Raw genomic sequence first — 18,924 nt, 5'->3', positions numbered from 1 at the left:
TGGTTTATTACGTAAGGTGTGGGTGGTGGCAAGGCGTACCAGCCTGACCTGGTTTATTACGTAAGGTGTGGGTGGTGGTACATGTACCAGCCTGGCTCCTGGTTTATTACGTAAGGTGGTGGTGGCATATGTACCAGCCTGACCCGGTTTATTACGTAAGGTGTGGGTGGTGGTGCTGCACCAGCCTGACCCTGGTTTATTATGTATGTGTGGGTAGTGGCATGTACCAGCCTGGCCCTGGTTTATTATGTAAGGTGTGGGTGATGACACATGTACCAGCCTGACCCTGGTTTATTGGGCAAGGTGTGGGTAGTGGCACATGTACCAGCCTGACCCTGGTTTATTAGGTAAGGTGTGGGTGGTGGCACATGTACCAGCCTGGCCCTGGTTTATTACGTAATGTGGGTGGTGGGTATGTACCAGCCTGGCCCTGGTTTATTATGGCAGGTGGTGGCACATGTGTACCAGCCTGATTCTGGGTTTATTACGTAAGGTGTGGGTGGCGGTACATGTACCAGCCTGGCCTCTGGCTTATTACGTAAGGGTGGTGGCACAAAACAGCCTGGCCCTGGTTTATTACGTAAGGTGTGGGTAGGGTACATGTACCAGCCTGACCCTGGTTTATTACGGGCGTGTGGGCAGGCATGTACCAGCCCGACCCCTGGTTTATTACGTAAGGTGTGGGTAGTGGTACATGTACCAGCCTGGCCCTGGTTTATTACGTGCGTGGGTGGCACATGCCCAGCCTGGTCCCTGGTTTTATTACGTAAGGTGTGGGTGGTGGTAACATGTACCAGCTCATGCCTGGTTTATTACGTAAGGTGTGGTGTACACGTCCCGCGCCTGGTTTTATTACAAGGTGGGTGGTGGCACATGCACCAGTCTGGGTCCTGGTTTATTACGGGCGTGGTAGTGGCACATGTACCAGCCTGACCCCTGGTTTATTAAGTAAGGTGTGGGTGGTGGTACATGTACCAGCCCATCTCTGGTTTATTACGTGTAAGGTGTGGGTAGTGGTGCATATGTACCAGCTCGACCCTGGATGCAGTTAAGTAAGGTGCGGGTGGTGGCACATGTACCAGCCTGCCCTGGTTTATTACGTGCGTGGTGATGATAATACGTACCAGCCTGGCCCGGTTTGTCACACATGTAAGGTGTGGGGTAGTGGTACACGCCCCAGCCTGACCCTGGTTTATTAAGTAAGGTGGTGGTATGCATGCACCAGCCCAAGTCTCTGGTTTATTACGTAAGGTGTGGGTGTGATGACATGTACCAGCCTGACCCTGATGGTTAAGGTGGGTAGGTACAAAAACGCCCATTCTGGTTTTGATGCAAGGTGTGGGTGGTGCAAGGCGTAACGCGCCTGTCTCTGGTTTATTGATGTATGTGTGGGTGGTGGCACATGTACCAGCCCGGGTCTCCGGTTTGGCTTAAGTATAGTGTGGGGTGGTGTACATGTACCAGCCTGCCCTGGCTTATTACGTAAGGTGGGTGATGATACATGCACCAGCCTGACCCTGGTTTATTAAGTGAAGAAGGTGTGGGGTAGTGGCACATGTACCAGCCTGCCCTGGTTTATTACATAAGGTGTGGGTAGTGGCACATGTACCAGCCTGGACCCTGGTTTACATGTAAGGTGTGGGTGGTGTGTGCGCGTACCAGCCCACCCTGGGCTACAAGTAAGGTGTGGCAGGTACATGCCCAGCCTGGCCCTGGTATATTATGTATGGTGGGGTGGTAGCACATGTACCAGCCTGGCCCCTGGCTTTATTAAGTAAGGTGTGGGTAGTGGCACAAGTGTACCAGCCTGGCCCTGGTTGCTGGGCAAGGTGGGTAGGGGGTACATGCACCAGCCTGGCCCCTGGTTTTATTACATGTAAGGTGTGGGTGGTGGTATGTACCAGCCTGAATTTTGGATGACATGCGTAAGGTGTGGGTAGGCATGCACCAGCCTGGCCCTGGTTTATTAAGAAGGTGTGGGTGGTGGTACATGTACCAGCCTGGCCCCTGGTTTATTAAGCAAGGTGTGTGGGTAGTGGCACATGCACCAGCCTGAACTTGGTTTGCATAAGTAAGGTGGGTAGGTACAGTACCAGCCTGGCTCCCATGATATAAGGTGTGGGTGGTGGCGTACCAGCCTGGCCCTGGTTTATTAAGGTGGGTAGGCACATGCACCAGCCTGACCTTGTCAGACATGTGTATAGTGTGGGTGGTGGGTACATGCCAGCCTGACCTGGTTTATTACAAGTATGTGTGGGTGGTGTATATACCAGCCTGACCTGGTTTATTACGTAAGGTGGGGTAGTGGGTACATGCACCAGCCCGGCCCTGGTTTATTACGTGTGGTGGTGGTACATGTACCAGCCTGGCCCTCTGGTTTATTAAGTAAGGTGTGGGTAGTGGTACATGTACCAGCCTGGCCCCAAGCTTATTAAGCAAGGTGGGTGATGATACATGCACCAGCCCACCCAGCTTATTACAGGTGTGGGTGTGGTACACGTCCCAGCCTGACCCGTCGGTTACGTAAGGTGGTGGTGGTACATGTACCAGCCCAACCCTGGTTTATTACGTAAGGTGGGTGGTGGTACATGTACCAGCCCGGTCTGGCTTATTAAGCAAGGTGAGTGCGTCCCAGCCTGCCCTGGTTTATTACGGGCGTGTGGTGGTGGCACATACCAGCCTGGCCCTGGTTTATTATTAAGCGAAGGTGTGGGTGATGATATGTACCAGCCTGGGTCTGAATGCATATATAAGGTGTGTAGTGGCACAATGTCCCAGCCTGACCCTGGTTTATTAAGTATGTGTGTGGGTAGTGGTACATGTACCAGCCTGGTCCTGGTTTATTACATAAGGTGTGTGGGTGATGATACATGTACCAGCCTGGCCCTGGTTTATTATAAGGTGTGTGGGTAGTGGTACATGTACCAGCCTGACCCTGGTTTATTAGGTATGTGTGGGTGGTGGCACATGTACCAGCCTGGCCCTGGTTTATTACGCTGTAACGTGTGGGTGGTGGCATGCACCAGCCTGGTCTCGGTTTATTACGTAAGGGTGGTGCGGCCATGTACCAGCCTGACCCCGGCTTTATTACGGGCGGCATGTACCAGCCCGGCCCTGGCTTGGTTACGTGTAGCGTGGTGGTGGTACATGTACCAGCCGTCCCCTGGTTTATTGTGCGTAAGGTGTGGTGGTACATGCGTACCAGCCGGACCCTGTTTATTACGGCAGTGGGTAGTGGCATGCACCAGCCTGACCCCGGCGTTTATTTATGTAAGGTGGGTAGTGGTACACGCCAGCCTGGCTCCCGGTTTATTGGCGTAAGGTGTGGGTAGTGGTACATGTACCAGCTCGCCCCTGGTTTATTACAAGGTGTGGGTGGTGGCACATGTACCAGCCCGTCCTGGTTTATTACGTAAGGTGGGTAGTGGTAACACGTCCCAGCCTCGACCCTGGTTTATTGCTAAGGTGTGGGTAGGTGTTACGTACCCAGCCTCATCTTGGTTTATTACGTAAGTGTGGGCAGGCACATGCACCAGCCCCGACCCTGGGTCGGTTGGCGAAGGTGTGGGTGGTGGCAGTTATGTACCAGCCCGGGTCCTTGCCGTGGCGGCGTGTGGGGTAGTGGGTATAAGGTACCAGCCTGGACCCTGGTCAATAAGTACAGGGTGGCAGGCCATGTACCAGCCTGGCCCTGGTTTATTACGCGGTGTGGTGATGACATGTACCAGTCAGCCCCTGGTTTATTACGTAAGGTGTGGGTAGTGTACACGTCCCAGCCTGACCCTGGTTTATTAAGTGAAGGTGTGGGGTGGCATGTACCAGCCTGGCCCTGGTTTATTACGTAAGGTGGGTGATGACATATGTACCAGCCTGACCCTGGTCGGTTACAAGGTGTGGGGTGGTGGTACATGTACCAGCTTTCTCGGCCCTGGTTTATTACGTAAGGTGGGTAGGCATGCACCAGCCTGGCCCTGAAGTTTGACATGCTGCAGGTGGGTGGTACATGTACCAGCCTGGCCTGGTTTATTAAGAAGGTGGTGGTGTGCACATGTACCAGCCTGGGTCTCTGGTTTATTATGTAAGGTGTGGGTGATGGATACATGCACCAGCCTGGACCCTGGTTTATTAAGCAAGGTGGGTGGTGGTACATGTACCAGCCTGGCCCGGCTTATTAAGTGGTGGTAGTGGCACATGTACCAGCCTGACCCCGGTTTATTGACATGTAAGGTGTGGGTGGTGCATGTACCAGCCCGGCCCTGGTTTATTAAGGCGTGTGTGGGTGGTGGCACATGCACCAGCCTGGCCCTGGTATGCCATGTATGGTGTGGGTGGTAGTACATGTACCAGCCTGGCCCTGGCTGGCTGGCAAGGGTGTGGGTAGTGGCACATGTACCAGCCTGGCCCTGGTTTATTAAGTATGGTGTGGTAGGGTTGATGTACCAGCCTGGCCCCTCAGTTTTATTACGTAAGGTGTGTGGGTAGGCACATGCAACGCCTGACCCTGGTTTATTACGTAAGTGTGTGGGTGGTGGTGACATGCACCAGCCTACCCTGGTTTATTAAGTAAGGTGGTGGTGGTACATGCACCAGCCCTGGCCCTGGTTTATTAAGCAAGGTGGGTAGTGGCATGTAAATTAGCCTGGCCCTGGTTTATTGTATAAGCAAGGTGGGTAGTGGCACATGCACCAAAGCCCGTCCTGGGTTTATTAAGGCGGGGCGGTGGCACACACCAGCCCGGCCCTGGCTTATTAAGTATGTGTGGGTAAAAATGTCCCAGCCTGGACCCTGGTCAGTATTAAGCAAGGTGGTAGGGTACATGTACCAGCCTGGGTTCCCTGGTTTATTAAAGGAAGGTGTGGGTGATGATACATGTACCAGCCTGGCCCTGGTTTATTGTTAAGTAAGGGGTGTAGGGTATGTACCAGCCTGACCCCCTGGTTTATTAGGTAAGGTGGGTGGTGGCAGCATGCACCAGCCCTGGTTTAGTTACGTACGTGGTGGTGTACATGTACCAGCCTGTCTCCTGCTTTCACATGTAGGTGGTGGTGGTCTATGCACCAGCCTGACTGGTTTATTGCTGCGGCGGTGTGGTGGCGCGGCGTACCAGCCTGGCCCTGGTTTATTACGGGTGTGTGGTGGTGCGGCTGGCGTACCAGCTCAGCCCTGGTTTATTACGTGGGTTATGTGGGTAGTAGGCTGTACCAGCCTTTGGACCCTGGTTTATTACGTGGCAGTAGTGGTACATGTACCAGCTCGACCCTGGTTTATTAAGTAAGGTGTGGGTGATGACATATGTACCAGCTCGGTCTTGGCTTATTAAGTAAGGGTAGGTACACGTCCCAGCCTGACTCTGGTTTATTGCTGCAAGGTGGGTAGGCAATATGCAATTTCAGCAATCCTGGTTTATTACGTGGTGTGGGTGGTGGCACATGCACCAGCCTGGCCCTGGTTTATTAAGCAAGGTGTGGGTAGTGGCAATGTCCCAGCCTGTCCTGGTTTATTACGTATGTGTGTGGTGGTACAAAATTAGCCTGGCCCCTGGTTTATTAAGCAAGGTGTGGATGATACATGCAACCAGCCTGGCCTGGTTTGCTGGCAAGGTGTGGGTGGGTGGGTGGCATGTCCAGCCTGACCCTGGTTTATTAAGTAAGGTGGGTAGTGGCACATGTACCAGCTCACCTCTGGTTTATTACAAGGTGTGTGGGTGATGACATGTACCAGCTCACCCTGAAGGCTTTATTAAGTATGTGGTAGGTACATGTACCAGCCTGACCCTGGTTTATTACGCGTAAGGTGTGGTGTAGGCACATGTACCGTTTCATTCCTGGTTTATTAAGCAAGGTGTGGGTGATGACATGTACCAGCCTTGGCCCCTGGTTTATTACGTAAGGTGTGGGTGGTGGTACACAACAGGCCTGACCATGATACAAGGTGGGTGTAGGTACATGTACCAGCCTGTCCTGGTTTGCCATGTAAGGTGGGTGATGATGCACCAGCCTGACCCTGGTTTATTACAAGGTGGGGTAGGGTACATGCACCAGCCCGGCCCTGGTTTATTAAGTATGTGTGGGTAGGTGGCATATGTACCAGCCTGACCCTGGTTGTGGTTGGCAAGGTGTGGGTGGTGGCACAAACAAGAGCCTGGCCCTATTTATAAAGTAAGGTGATGGTGGTGGCTAAGCGTACCAGCCTGGCCCCAGCTGCAGACATGGCGGTGTGTGGTGGTGGGTACATGCACCAGCCATCTTGGCTTATTACAAGGTGTGGGTAGTGGTATGTACCAGCTGGCCCTGGTTTATTAAGCAAGGTGGGGTAGTGTGGCCATGTACCAGCCTGGCCCTGCCGACACACATGTAAGGTGTGGGTGGTGGCACATGTACCCAGCCTGACCCTTGCAGACATGTGGCAGGGTGGTGGGTACATGTACCAGCCTGGCCCTGGTTTATTAAGTAGTGTGGTGGTGGTACATACCAGCCTGGCCCTGGTTTATTAAGTAAGGTGTGGGTAGTGGTACATGTACCAGCCTGTCCTGGCTTTATTAAGGTGTGGGGTAGTAAAGGCCACCAGCCTGGCCTGGTTTATTGGCGCGGGGCGCGTGTGGGTAGGCAACAGCCGTCTCTGGTTTATTGGCGGTGTGGGTAGTGGTATGCACCAGCTCGACCCTGGTTTATTACGGCGGTGGGTGGTACATGCACCCAGCCTGATCCGCATTTATTACGTGTGTGGGCGTGTGGTGGTGGGCGTACCAGCCTGACCCGGTTTATTACGTAAGGTGTGTGGGTAGTAAAAAGGCGTACCAGCCTGCCCCTGGTTTATTACGTAAGGTGTGGTAAGGCTGCAAACAGCCTGGCCCTGGTTTATTGCTAAAGGCGGGTAGTGGCATATGTACCAGCCTGGCTCCTGGTTTATTAAGCAAGGTGGGTGATGATATGTACCAGCGCCTGGCCCTGGCTTTTATTAAGCAAGGTGTGGGTAGTGGTACACTGACCTGGTTTATTACGTAAGGTGTGGGTGGTGGTACATGCCAGCCTGGCTGGTTTATTACAGTAGGTGTGGGTGGTGGTACGTACCAGCCTGACCCTGGTTTATTACGTAAGGTGTGGGTAGTGGTACATGTACCAGCCTGGCCCTGGTTTATTACGTAAGGTGTGGGTGGTGACCATGTACCAGCCTGGCCCTGGTTTATTAAGTAAGGTGTGGGTGGTGGTACACGTACCAGCCTGACCCTGGTTTATTACGTAGGTGTGGGTGGTGGTACATGTACCAGCCTGACCCTGGTTTATTACATGGAGTGTGGGTGGTGGTACATGTACCAGCCTGGCCCTGGTTTATTACGTAAGGTGTGGGTGGTGGTACATGTACCAGCCTGGCCCTGGTTTATTATGGGTGTGGGTGGTGATACATGTACCAGCCTGGCCCTGGTTTATTACAGGTGTGGGTGGTGGCATGCACCAGCTGACCCTGGTTTATTACGTAAGGTGGGTGGTGGCACATGTACCAGCCTGGCCCTTTTATTAGGTGTGGGTAGTGGTACATGTACCAGCCTGACCCTGGTTTATTAAGTATGTGGGTGGTGGTACATGTACCAGCCTGGCCCTGGTTACATGGGTGTGGGTAGTGGCACGTACCAGCTGACCCTGGTTTACGTAAGGTGTGGGATATGTACCAGCCTGGCCCTGGTTTATTACGTAAGGTGTGGGTGGGTACATGTACCAGCCACCCCAGAGCGTAAGGTGTGTGGTAGTGGTACATGTACCAGCCTGACCCTGGTTTATTACGTAAGGTGTGGGTGGTGGCATACATACAGCCTGACCCTGGTTTATTACGTAAGGTGTGGGGCGTACCAGCCTGACCCTTACTGTGGTGGTGGTACATGTACCAGCCTGCCCTGGTTTATTACGTGGAGGGTGAAGTACATGTACCAGCCTGGCCCTGGTTTATTAAGCGTAAGGTGTTGGTGGTACATGTACCAGCCTGGCCCTGGTTTATATGTAAGGTGTGGGTGGTGGGACATGTACCAGCCGCCCTGGTTTATTAAGGTATGTGGTGGTGTACATGCCAGCCTGGCCCTGGTTTATTAAGTAAGGTGTGGGTAGGTATGTACCAGCCTGGCCCTGGTTTATTACGGTGGGTAGTGCGCACCAGCCTGACCCTGGTTTATTACGTAAGGTGGGTGGTGTGCACATGTACCAGCCTGACCCTGGTTTATTACGTGGTGGTTATGTTGTGGGTAGTGGTACATGTACCAGCCTGGCCCTGGTTTATTAAGTAAGTGTGGGTGATGTACATGACCAGCCTGGCCTGGTAATGTGTGGGTAGGTACATGTACCAGCCTGACCTGGTTTATTACGTGGGTGGGGGTACATGTACCAGCCGACCCTGGTTTATTGGTATGGGTGGATATACGTACCAGCCTGGCCTGGTTTACATGGGTGTGGGTAGGCACGTCCGCCTGACCTGGTTTAATGTGGGTGGTGGTACATGTACCAGCCTGACCCGTTTATTACGAAGGTGTGGGTGGTGGTACATGTACCAGCCTGGCCCTGGTTTATTACGTATGTGGGTAGTGGCACTACCAGCCTGACCCTGGTTTATTAAGAAGGTGGGTGGTGGCATGTACCAGCCTTTTTACAATGTGGGGTGGTGGTACATGTACCAGCCTGACCCTGTTTATTACGTAAGGTGTGGGTAGTGGTATGTACCAGCCTGGCCCTGGTTTATTAAGGGTGTGGTGGTGGGCGTACCAGCCTGGCCCTGGTTATTATGAAGGTGTGGGTAGTGGCATGTACCAGCCTGACCCTGGTTTATTAATGTATGTGTGGTAGTGGGTACCAGCTGCCCTGGTTTAATGTAAGGTGTGGGTGATGACATGTACCAGCCTGGCCCTGGTTTTACGTGGGGTGGGTGGTGGTACATGTACCAGCTGGACCTGGTTTATTAAGAGGTGGTGGTGGCACATGTACCAGCCCACCGTTTATTAAGTAAGGTGGGTGGTGGTACGTACCAGCCTGACCCTGGTTTATTAAGGGGTGGGTAGTGGTAATGTACCAGCCTGGCCTTGTTTATTACGTAAGGTGTGGGTGGTGGTACATGTACCAGCCTGACCCTGGTTTATACTAAGGTGTGGGTAGGCACGTACCAGCCTGACCTGGTTTATTAAGTAAGGTGGGTAGGGTATGTACCAGCCTGACCCTGGTTTATTACGTAAGGGTGGTAGTGAATTGGCCTGGCCCTGGTTTATTAAGTAAGTGTGGTAGTGGTACATGTACCAGCCTGACCCTGGTTTATTAAGTAAGGTGTGGGTAGTGGTAGCGGTACCAGCCTGACCCTGGTTTATTAGGCGTAAGGTGTGGTAGTGGCATACGTCTCCAACCTGGCCCTGGGTTATAAAGTAGTAGTGGCGGTACAAGACACTGCACTTCCGCTCTCAGATATAAAACGTGTGAAGATAAAGACGGTCGGTCGGGCTGATACACTGTGGTGATGCTCTCCTCCAGCCACGGGTATGAGGGGAACTGGGGTAACTAGTCCGTGGTAAATGTGGTAACAATAACCTGAACACCATAACGAATTACGTATCATGTAGATATTGTTGCTCGGAGGCTACAGACTGCTCACGTGGATGGAGGGCTACACATGTTTCTCTGCCACTCTGTAAACACAGCTGTCAAGAACGACTCTCACACGGTGCAACGGATATACAATTTAAAGCATTATTACTATATTTTACCTTGTCGTAGCACCTTCCCTCTGGTGATTGTATGTATGTATGTATGTATGTATGTATGTAAGTATGTATGTATGTATGTATGTATGTATGTATGTATGTATGTATGTATGTAACTCCGGGAAGTCATATGCGGTATGTGTCAAATAAATTAAATCCTTACCCACTATCTCTTAAACATATAAATACCAGTTACACTAAACTGTGTTATTTAGGTAAGTTTGATCTTAGCTCAACGAGAACAAGATATATAATAATTTGACTTAAAAATATAACTAACATTAATATACGGGACAATCTACAGTACAGTGCCAGGATTAAATTAGAATTATGTATATATCAAATTATAACACAAACTCCAAAATAACAATATGCGCATATAAATTACGTAGTTAACTTATAATTATCATATTACATGTTATAGTTAGAAAAATAAAACTCAATACTCCATTATGAAACACGTAAACCAAATAAGCACGTAAAATGATTATTATCTTCTTGGTGAAATATTATGATACAACAAACACCAGTAATATTCTGTGATTATATTAGCGAATATTAATTACGTGTTGCATAGAATTAATCACGTCAGTAGCGGATGTGTAAGGAGTAACGTGTGTGTGGGTAACTCTGAGCAATTAATTTATATAACTACTCTGAGCAATTAATTTATATAACTACCGAGCAATAAATTTATTATAACTATCGAGCAATTAATTTATAAAACTACTCTGAGCAATTAATTTATAAACTACTCTGACCAATTAATTTATAAAGCTACTCTGAACAATTAATATCTAAAACTACTCTGAGCAATTAATTTATATAACATCAGATACACATTATTTAAAGATCTAATTAATTTACTATCCATTCTATGTCAAATTCTATTATCCTCTTCCATCAACTCATTTATCATGGTAACATTTGTCTCCAGTTTTGTGTAAAAGCTGTGAAAAAAAAATATATTGCTAATTTCAGATTTTTTTCAATTTACCTTAAGAATCTGACTGAATTGGAGAGAGAGAAGAGAGAGAGAGAGAGAGAGAGAGAGAGAGAGAGATGGGGTGTGTTACAAATCTGGTAATAATGAGTCCCATGACACACACAGATTTAGAGTTAGTGAAAATCTATGTTGATATAATTGTGTAGTCAGTGTCAGGGATAATTTACAAGATAATAAAATGAATAAATGATGTTGTTTTTGTGACACTGTTTACATATAATACAAATATGTAACAAAGGACCAATTATGTCGATAAACGTACACAAACGATAAATGAGTAATTAATTAATAATTTAGTTTAGGGAGGGAGGTTAGGGAGGGGAGGGAGGGAGGGGAGGGGAGGAGGGAGGGAGGGGAGGGGAGGGAGGGGAGGGAGGAGGGAGGTGGGAGGGGAGGAGGTGAGGTGGAGGTGGGAGGTTAGGGAGGGAGGTGAGGTAGGTGAGGTTAGGAGGGAGGTGAGAGGTGAGGTTGGGGAGGAGGTGGAGGTGAGGGGAGGGAGGTTAGGTGGAGGGAGGGAGGTGGAGGGAGGGAGGGGAGGGAGGTTAGGGGTGAGGTGAGGTGGAGGAGGTTAGGGAGGGAGGTGGAGGGAGGTGAGGGAGGTGAGGTGTGGTGAGATGAGATGAGGAGAGAGGAGGTGAGATGAGGTGAGGTGTAATTGGCTCACCAAGATCTGCTCCCAGCTTAATTCATCTTAAACCAACCACCTAACCTAACCTAAACTAACCTAACAGTGAATTTTTTTATAAACTCCTGTAAGTGTGTTAAATGGACGGTTACTCGGCACCCTCCTCCTCCTTCCCACCACCACCACCACCACCATCATCAACAGCCTCCCTCTATCAACAGCCTTCCACCATCTCCTCCCCATCAACAGCCTTCCACCACCTCCTCCATCAACAGCCTCCACCACCACCATCACCACCATCCTCCCACCACCACCTCCATCAACAGCCTCCCACCACCACCTCCATCAACAACCTTCCACCACCTCCTCCATCACAACAACCTCCCCACCACCACCACCACCACCTCCATCAACAACCCCCACCACCACCACCACCTCCATCAACAACCTCCCACCACCACCACCTCCATCCTCCCACCATCACTCCATCAACAGGCAAATGTAGTACCCATATTCGGGAAGGACAGAGCATCAGCGTCAAATTACCGGCCGATCAGTTTGACGTCAGTAGGGAAATTTCTTGAATCAAATATAGCAGATAGCATCCGATCGCATCTAGAGAAAAGCAAATTGATCTACGACTCTCAACATGGGTTTACAAACGGAAATTTTGTCTAACAAATCTGCTAACGTTTTTAGGAAAGTCTTCGAGGTAGTAGATAATGACGAAAATTACGATGTTATTTACTTAGACTTTAGCAAAGCATTTGACAGAGTACCGCATCAGAGGCTTTGAGAAAATTAAGGCTCATGGTATCGAGGGAAAGTTTTAAATTGATAAAATCATGGCTCACCGATAGAACGCAGAGGGTCAGCGTAGATGGTGTTAAATCTGAGGCCGTGTAACCAGTGGGGTTCCCCAGGGGTCAGTACTAGGCCCACTTTTTCATAATCTACATAAACGATTTGGATACTGGGATCAGCAGTGACATAAGCAAGTTTGCGGATGACACCAAAATAGGGCGGCAAATTAATTCAGGGCAGGATGCAAATGCATTACAGGAGGATCTAAATAAACTGCAGGGGTGGTCTGAAAAATGGCAAATGAAATTCAACACCAGCAAGTGCAGCGTACTTAATATTGAAGAACAAATACTTATAATGTATACAGCCTTAACAACATCAACCTAGAGAAGTCGACTTGTGAAAGAGACCTAGGGGTACTTGTAAGCCCGACCTACGGCCTAGAAAACAGTGCGTTAATGTTCGAAATAAGGTAAACAGAGTATTGGGTTTTATATCTAGAAGTGTAAGTAACAAGAGTGCAGAGGTCTTATTGCAACTATATTTTTGCGCTAGTCAGGTCACACCTCGATTATGCGGTTCAGTTCTGGTGCCCTATTATAGAATGGATATAAATTCACTAGAGTCGGTGCAGCGAAGAATGACAAAATATTCCGGGACTTAGAAACCTTCCATATCAGGATAGGCTAAAGAAACTTAACTTGCATTCCCTAGAAAGACGAAGAGTGGGAGATATGATAGAAGTATTTAAGTGGGTGAAAGGAATCAATAAAGGGATATAGATAAAGTTCTTATAATATCCGAGCAGGATAGGACTCGGAGCAACGGATTAAAGTTGGATAAGTTTAGGTTTAGAAGGGAGATAGGAAGAAACTGGTTCACAAATAGGGTGTGGTGGACGAGTGGAACAAGCTTAGCAACTTTGTAGTAAGTGCGGAACCTGAAAGTTTCAAAGGAGGCTAGATAGATTCATGGATGATAGAGAGTAGTAACTCTCGACAGGAGCTGCCATGCACAGGCCAACCGGCCTATTGCAGACTCATTTTCTATGTTCTTATGTTCTAACAGCCTCACCACCACCTCCATCAACAGCCTCCTCCACCACCACCTCCATCAACAGCCTCCTCCACCACTACCTCCATCAACAGCCTCCACCACCACCACCTCCATCAACAGCCTTCCACCACCACCTCCATCAACAGCCTCTTCACCACCACCTCCATCAGCCTCTCACCACCACTCCATCAACAGCCTCCACCTTCACCACCACCTGACAGCTCAAGTCGTCCCCCAATAATGCAGAAGCATATGAGGCTGCTGTGTCTTCACCCCCACTAGCCAACACCACCGTGGCCCTTTCAACACCTCTTCTGTATGGGTATGTTATCTTTGGTCGTTGGGGCGGGGTGGGGTGACACATGTAACTAGGAGGAATATTCTAGTTCTCTCTTATGTGTAATTGTACAGTAAATTAAATGCTATCCATAGGTTGGGTATTACCTACGCACACACACACACACACAACAACACACAAAACTCATTAATGTAGGTAAGTTCATGTGTCGTGGGGAAGAAGCAAGAGAGGTGTGTGAGGTGTAAACACTGCACACAATATTGATGAGACACAAGGAGGCGGAACACCCAAATGAGTTTTTGTGTCTAACCCAATGATGCAAGTTTATGAAATATGTCCAACGGGGGCTCTCTCAATAATAATGATGATGATGATGATGATGATGATGATGATAATATAGCGTTACAAGTGTTAAATCCAGTTATTTTGGTATTATTTTTTTCAACACCCGATACTGACACAAGCGTAGTTCCATCATCAGTTTTACGCTTCCAGATAACAGGAGTAAATATACGCAATCCTTATCTCGATCTGTCTCGTATTTATATCTGACGCCAGGCCCACGACCCACACATGTTCTGGGTTGACTGAAGAAACCCATAGTATAGTTGGTCAGTGTAGTTTTTGGTTTGGGCCACATTAACCTTATCTGTGTACTCTACCTTCCCATCGCAAAGTAATTGAATGACAAAATTACACTCGTTACTGACACACGTATAAATGGTGTATTGTTTTAACATGATGAGTATAATAATCACTGTCATTGTTTATATGCAAGTTTATGGCTGCTCAAGTACTGTTAATGTCTTCGTTCAGCCATCGCTCACCTTCATGTCTTATTTTACGGTGTTGTTTACGATGAGAAAACCGTAGCTGTAGTCTCTGTCGTCACCACTCCTGCATTACCTCCCTCACCGCGGCCCATGATACAACATCTCCCCAAATAACGACGTCAAATTCTCACATTCTCTTTATCTCTCTCTGTCTCTCTCCATGACTGACGCTAAATGTCTTTTTTTTTTCCCTCACATCAGATCCACACAATTTCAATTTCTCTTCGTTAAAAGGTCAAACTGCGCTCACTGAATAGTTTGTTCCAGTCAGACACCTTTTGTTACAGCAGTAGGCCGGGTCCTATGTCTGTATTAGGATATAGTTCATCTGAATATTTCTTTCAGTCTACGGTTATAGTTTGTTACTTGGAAGCATTGATGATACTTTCTCTATGGTGTTTAGACAAGGCCTTCAACACACCCACACACGCACACACACACACACACACACACACTACACACACACACACTACACACACACCCACACACTACACACACACACACACTACATAATCAACCTCAATTGTGTCTTTCAACTATTTTTTTTAAGCTGTTATATAACTTTCCACACAGCATGAAGTGAAGCTTGGTTGTTTCTTTAAGCTGACATTTTGGGAGTCTTTTGTTTTGTTCGGGAATTGTAAACATGGTATTATATTTATCCTCTTGTTTATTTATTTATTTTACGTTTAGTGGTTAGCAATTTCACATTTTCGTTGTTGTTATTGCTGTTGGTGGTGGTGGTGGTGGTGGTGAGGGTGTTGGTGGTGGTGAAGGTGTTGGGTGGGTAGTGGTGATGCTGTTGCTGGTGGTGTTGGTGGGTGGTGGTGAAGGTGGTGGTTGTGGTGGTGATGCTGTTGTTGTTGGTGGTGGTGGTGGGTGGTAGTGAAGGTGGTGGTAGTGGTGATGCTGCTGTTGGTGGTGGTGGGTGGTAGTGAAGGTGGTGGTAGTGGTGATGCTGTTGTTGGTGGTGGTGGTGAAGGAGGTAGTGGTGGTGGTAAAGGTGGTAGTTGGTGGTGATGCTGTTGTTGTTGTTGTTGGTGGTGGTGGGTGGTGGTGGAGAGATAGTGGTAGTAGTGGTGGTGGTGAGGGTTGTGGTGGTGATATATGTGGTGATGCTGTTGTTGTTGTTGTTGGTGGTGGTGGGTGGTGGTGAAGGTGATAGTGGTAGTAGTGGTGGTGGTGAGGGTTGTGGTGGTGATATTTGTGGTGATGCTGTTGTTGTTGTTGTTGTTGTTGTTGTTGTTGTTGTTGGTGGTGGTGGTGGTGGTGGGTGGTGGTGAAGGTGGTAGTGTTGTTAGGACTGGTGGTGTTGTAGTTATTGTCATTGTTGTAGTAGACATTTTAACCATGTGAGCAAAGGCAATGTTATTATATGAGTTGAATTGTTTTAGCGATTTCAAACAGGAATTTTTATATGAGAACATTAATGACGTCTTTAGATTGATCATTGTATTTTATAATTGAGTTTCTTTCTTTTCCTTTTTATTTCATCAATATTACATCGTTTTGTTTCTATTGAACTCTGAAGGTTAGGTTGACAATTGCATTATTTTTTTTTAATATTTTCTTACTTTTGTGTGTAATTTTTTTCCCGATGATTAAAAAGAATAATTATATTATTTATTGAACAGAATATGTTAAAGGTTTTGTGAAGTTTATAATGTGAAGTACTTGTTGTTGATGATATTTAATTAATACTAACGTTATGTGATGCCCTAACGTCGGGAGGATTGAGCATACATACACACAAACATTCAAATACCCACACACACACAGTACCTACACACACACACACACACACACGACTACCTGGTTTTGTTTCTCCTTCTTAAAGGCTCTTCTTCCCACCATTCCAATATGCCTGCAGTCGATCAAGCTCCCAGAGTGACAGACAGTGTGATCATCCCAGCCATCACATGTAGTCCGTAGAGCCACAGTACAACACACTTAGACTGACTGACTCGTTTAAGACAAATTTGTATAATTCACTGAGGCAGACTTGATTGGTTTGTCAGGCGATGTTTTTATTATTATTATTATTATTATCATTTTCATTATTATTGCTACTATTACTTCTTTTATTACTACTATTATTATTAGTAGTAGGCCAAAGACACCTAGGCGCAGTAAGCGGCACAACGGACTTCAAGACCGAATACGTAACGGGAAAGGTGAATGAGTGGGTTAGGGAAATCAAAGCTCTGTTTGAGATTGCTAACACAGAGCCACATGCGGCTTTTGCGGCATTCACCCATGGAGTCAAGCATCGCTGGAACTACCTGATGCGCACTGTCCCTGATATCGGACCCCTCCCTCACCCTCTGGAAGAAGCTATCAACGTCAATTTCATTCCCAAATTAGTGAAACACCCACACTTAACCCCAGCAGAAAGATCACTCTTTGCACTACCACCGAGACTGGGAGGAATGGGATTGACCAATCTAGAGGAGATTGCTGCCACCGAATTTCAAAATTCAGTTAAGCTCACGGCAGCCCTCATGGACCACATAATAGCACAGAACGCAACAGGGGAGGTGGATACCAGTAAAGTAAACAAGATTCGAAGGTCCATTACGACAGAACGACAGCACGGCCAAAGTGATAAGCTGCAGCAACTGTGGCTGCAAGTACCAGAGAATTTGAAGAAAAAAAAGTAGCAAAAACACAGGAGGTGGGCACCTCGAACTGGTTAACTACGTTATCGATAAGGGCAAATGGTTTCAGTCTCAATAAACAAGAATTTACAGATGTCAATGCTCTAAGGTACGGTAGGCCAGTAGGTTTGCCCTCCCAATGCATGTGTGGCTCTTCCTATGACGTCGATCACGCCATGATGTGCAAGAAAGGGGGGCTTCATATGAATGAGGCATGACGAAGTAAGGGATCTCACAGCAAATATGTTGAAGGAAATCTTCCGTGATGTCAGGGTAAAACCGACCCTACTTCCATTGGACGGTGAGAATTTCCAACATAGGACTTCAAACACATCCAACGAAGCCCGTGTTGACGTCAGTGCTCGAGGATTCTGGATGCGGGGACAACGAGGCTTCTTGGTTATCAGGATTTTTTATCCCATGGCCGCATGTTACCGTAACTTAGCTCTCGAAGCTGCACACAGGAGGAACGCGAACGACAAGATAACGGCATATGGGGAGAGAATTCAGAACGTTGATCAAGGCAGCTTCACTCCTCTGGTGTTTACAACCTCTGGTGGGATGGGACCAAGTGCAAGATGCTTCTACGGCAAACTCGCGGAGGTGCTATCCAAGCAGAAGCAGCAGCCCAGAAGTTATGTTACAGCCTGGATGAGATGTCGACTGTCCTTCTCTCTCCTTAGGGTCTGCTTTGCTCTGCCTCAGGGGAACGAGACCATCGGCTCCAAAGCCAACAACAGTTGCAGATATTGACTATGAGGCAACAGTCACTGAATGCCGCATAGATCTGTGGCTCAACTAACTCAACACAGCTAGGATAGCTACTTATGTATTAGGATATTTAATTTTAAGGTAATAAAATGGCGGCGAAGGTGTGGCTATTCGGGGAGGCTGGAGGCCACGTAATAATAAAAAAAAGTAGTTGTAGTAGCCGTCGTAGTAGCAGTAGCAGTAGTAGCAGTGGCACGCTGATAACGCAAGATTTTCACATCCAGTACAATATCTCCCACCTTGGTATGCCACTATAATGACCACACCTTCGGGTATAATTTCCATGTTGAGATTATCACTTCCTTCTCTCTCGTCTATGCTCTTCAGGATGAACAAGAAATTAAAAAAAAAAGTTAGTTTAATAAAGCCATGAAGGTTTGGTGTAGTCGATAGCTGGGAGATCTCGTCGTGTTTCAGAGCTGATGTGAGGAAGCGACGAGTGAACAAAATGTATTACAAACTTTAACAAATAAGAAATCCATCCATGTATTGTTCCTCCACTGAGTAATGAATTATGAATTTTTTCTAAGTGAATATCCACATTACTTGATGAATATAATAATACTTCAGTGTGTATATTTTGAGACACCCTCGCCTTAAGTTGCTCACTGTTTTCATATGATGAGACTTCAGTGAACAGTGACATCACCCACATGACTCTGACCTATATATACTGTTAATGAATATGATGTATTTCTTTGTGTATGAACTCTGTCCAGCATGGCAGCGAACAGTGACATCACCCACATGAATTTGATCTATGTATGTATATATATATATATATATATATATATATATATATATATATATATATATATATATATATATATATATATATATATATATATATATATATATATATATATATACTGTTCATGAATACGATGTATTTCTTTGTGTATGAACCTCTGTCCTGCGTTGCAGTGAGAAGTGATACCACCCTCAGTGTCAAGATTTGACTGAATCACTCAGAATAGGCAAACTGTACTCTAAGTTTTGTCTATAAATTTGTTAAACTAAAAACTAAAAACTCTTATGTAAAAAAATATTATATAAATTTCCCTTTATAATTTTATATATATTAACACAAGTATTCAGATAAAAAGATTGGTTTAAAATATGTAAAAGCAGAGTATTACAAAAGATT

This window comes from Homarus americanus, unplaced genomic scaffold, assembly GCF_018991925.1.
Source record: "Homarus americanus isolate GMGI-L3 unplaced genomic scaffold, GMGI_Hamer_2.0 scaffold46197, whole genome shotgun sequence".
NCBI classification, from domain to species: Eukaryota; Metazoa; Arthropoda; class Malacostraca; order Decapoda; family Nephropidae; genus Homarus; species Homarus americanus.
Note: the sequence above shows the minus strand (reverse complement) of the source record.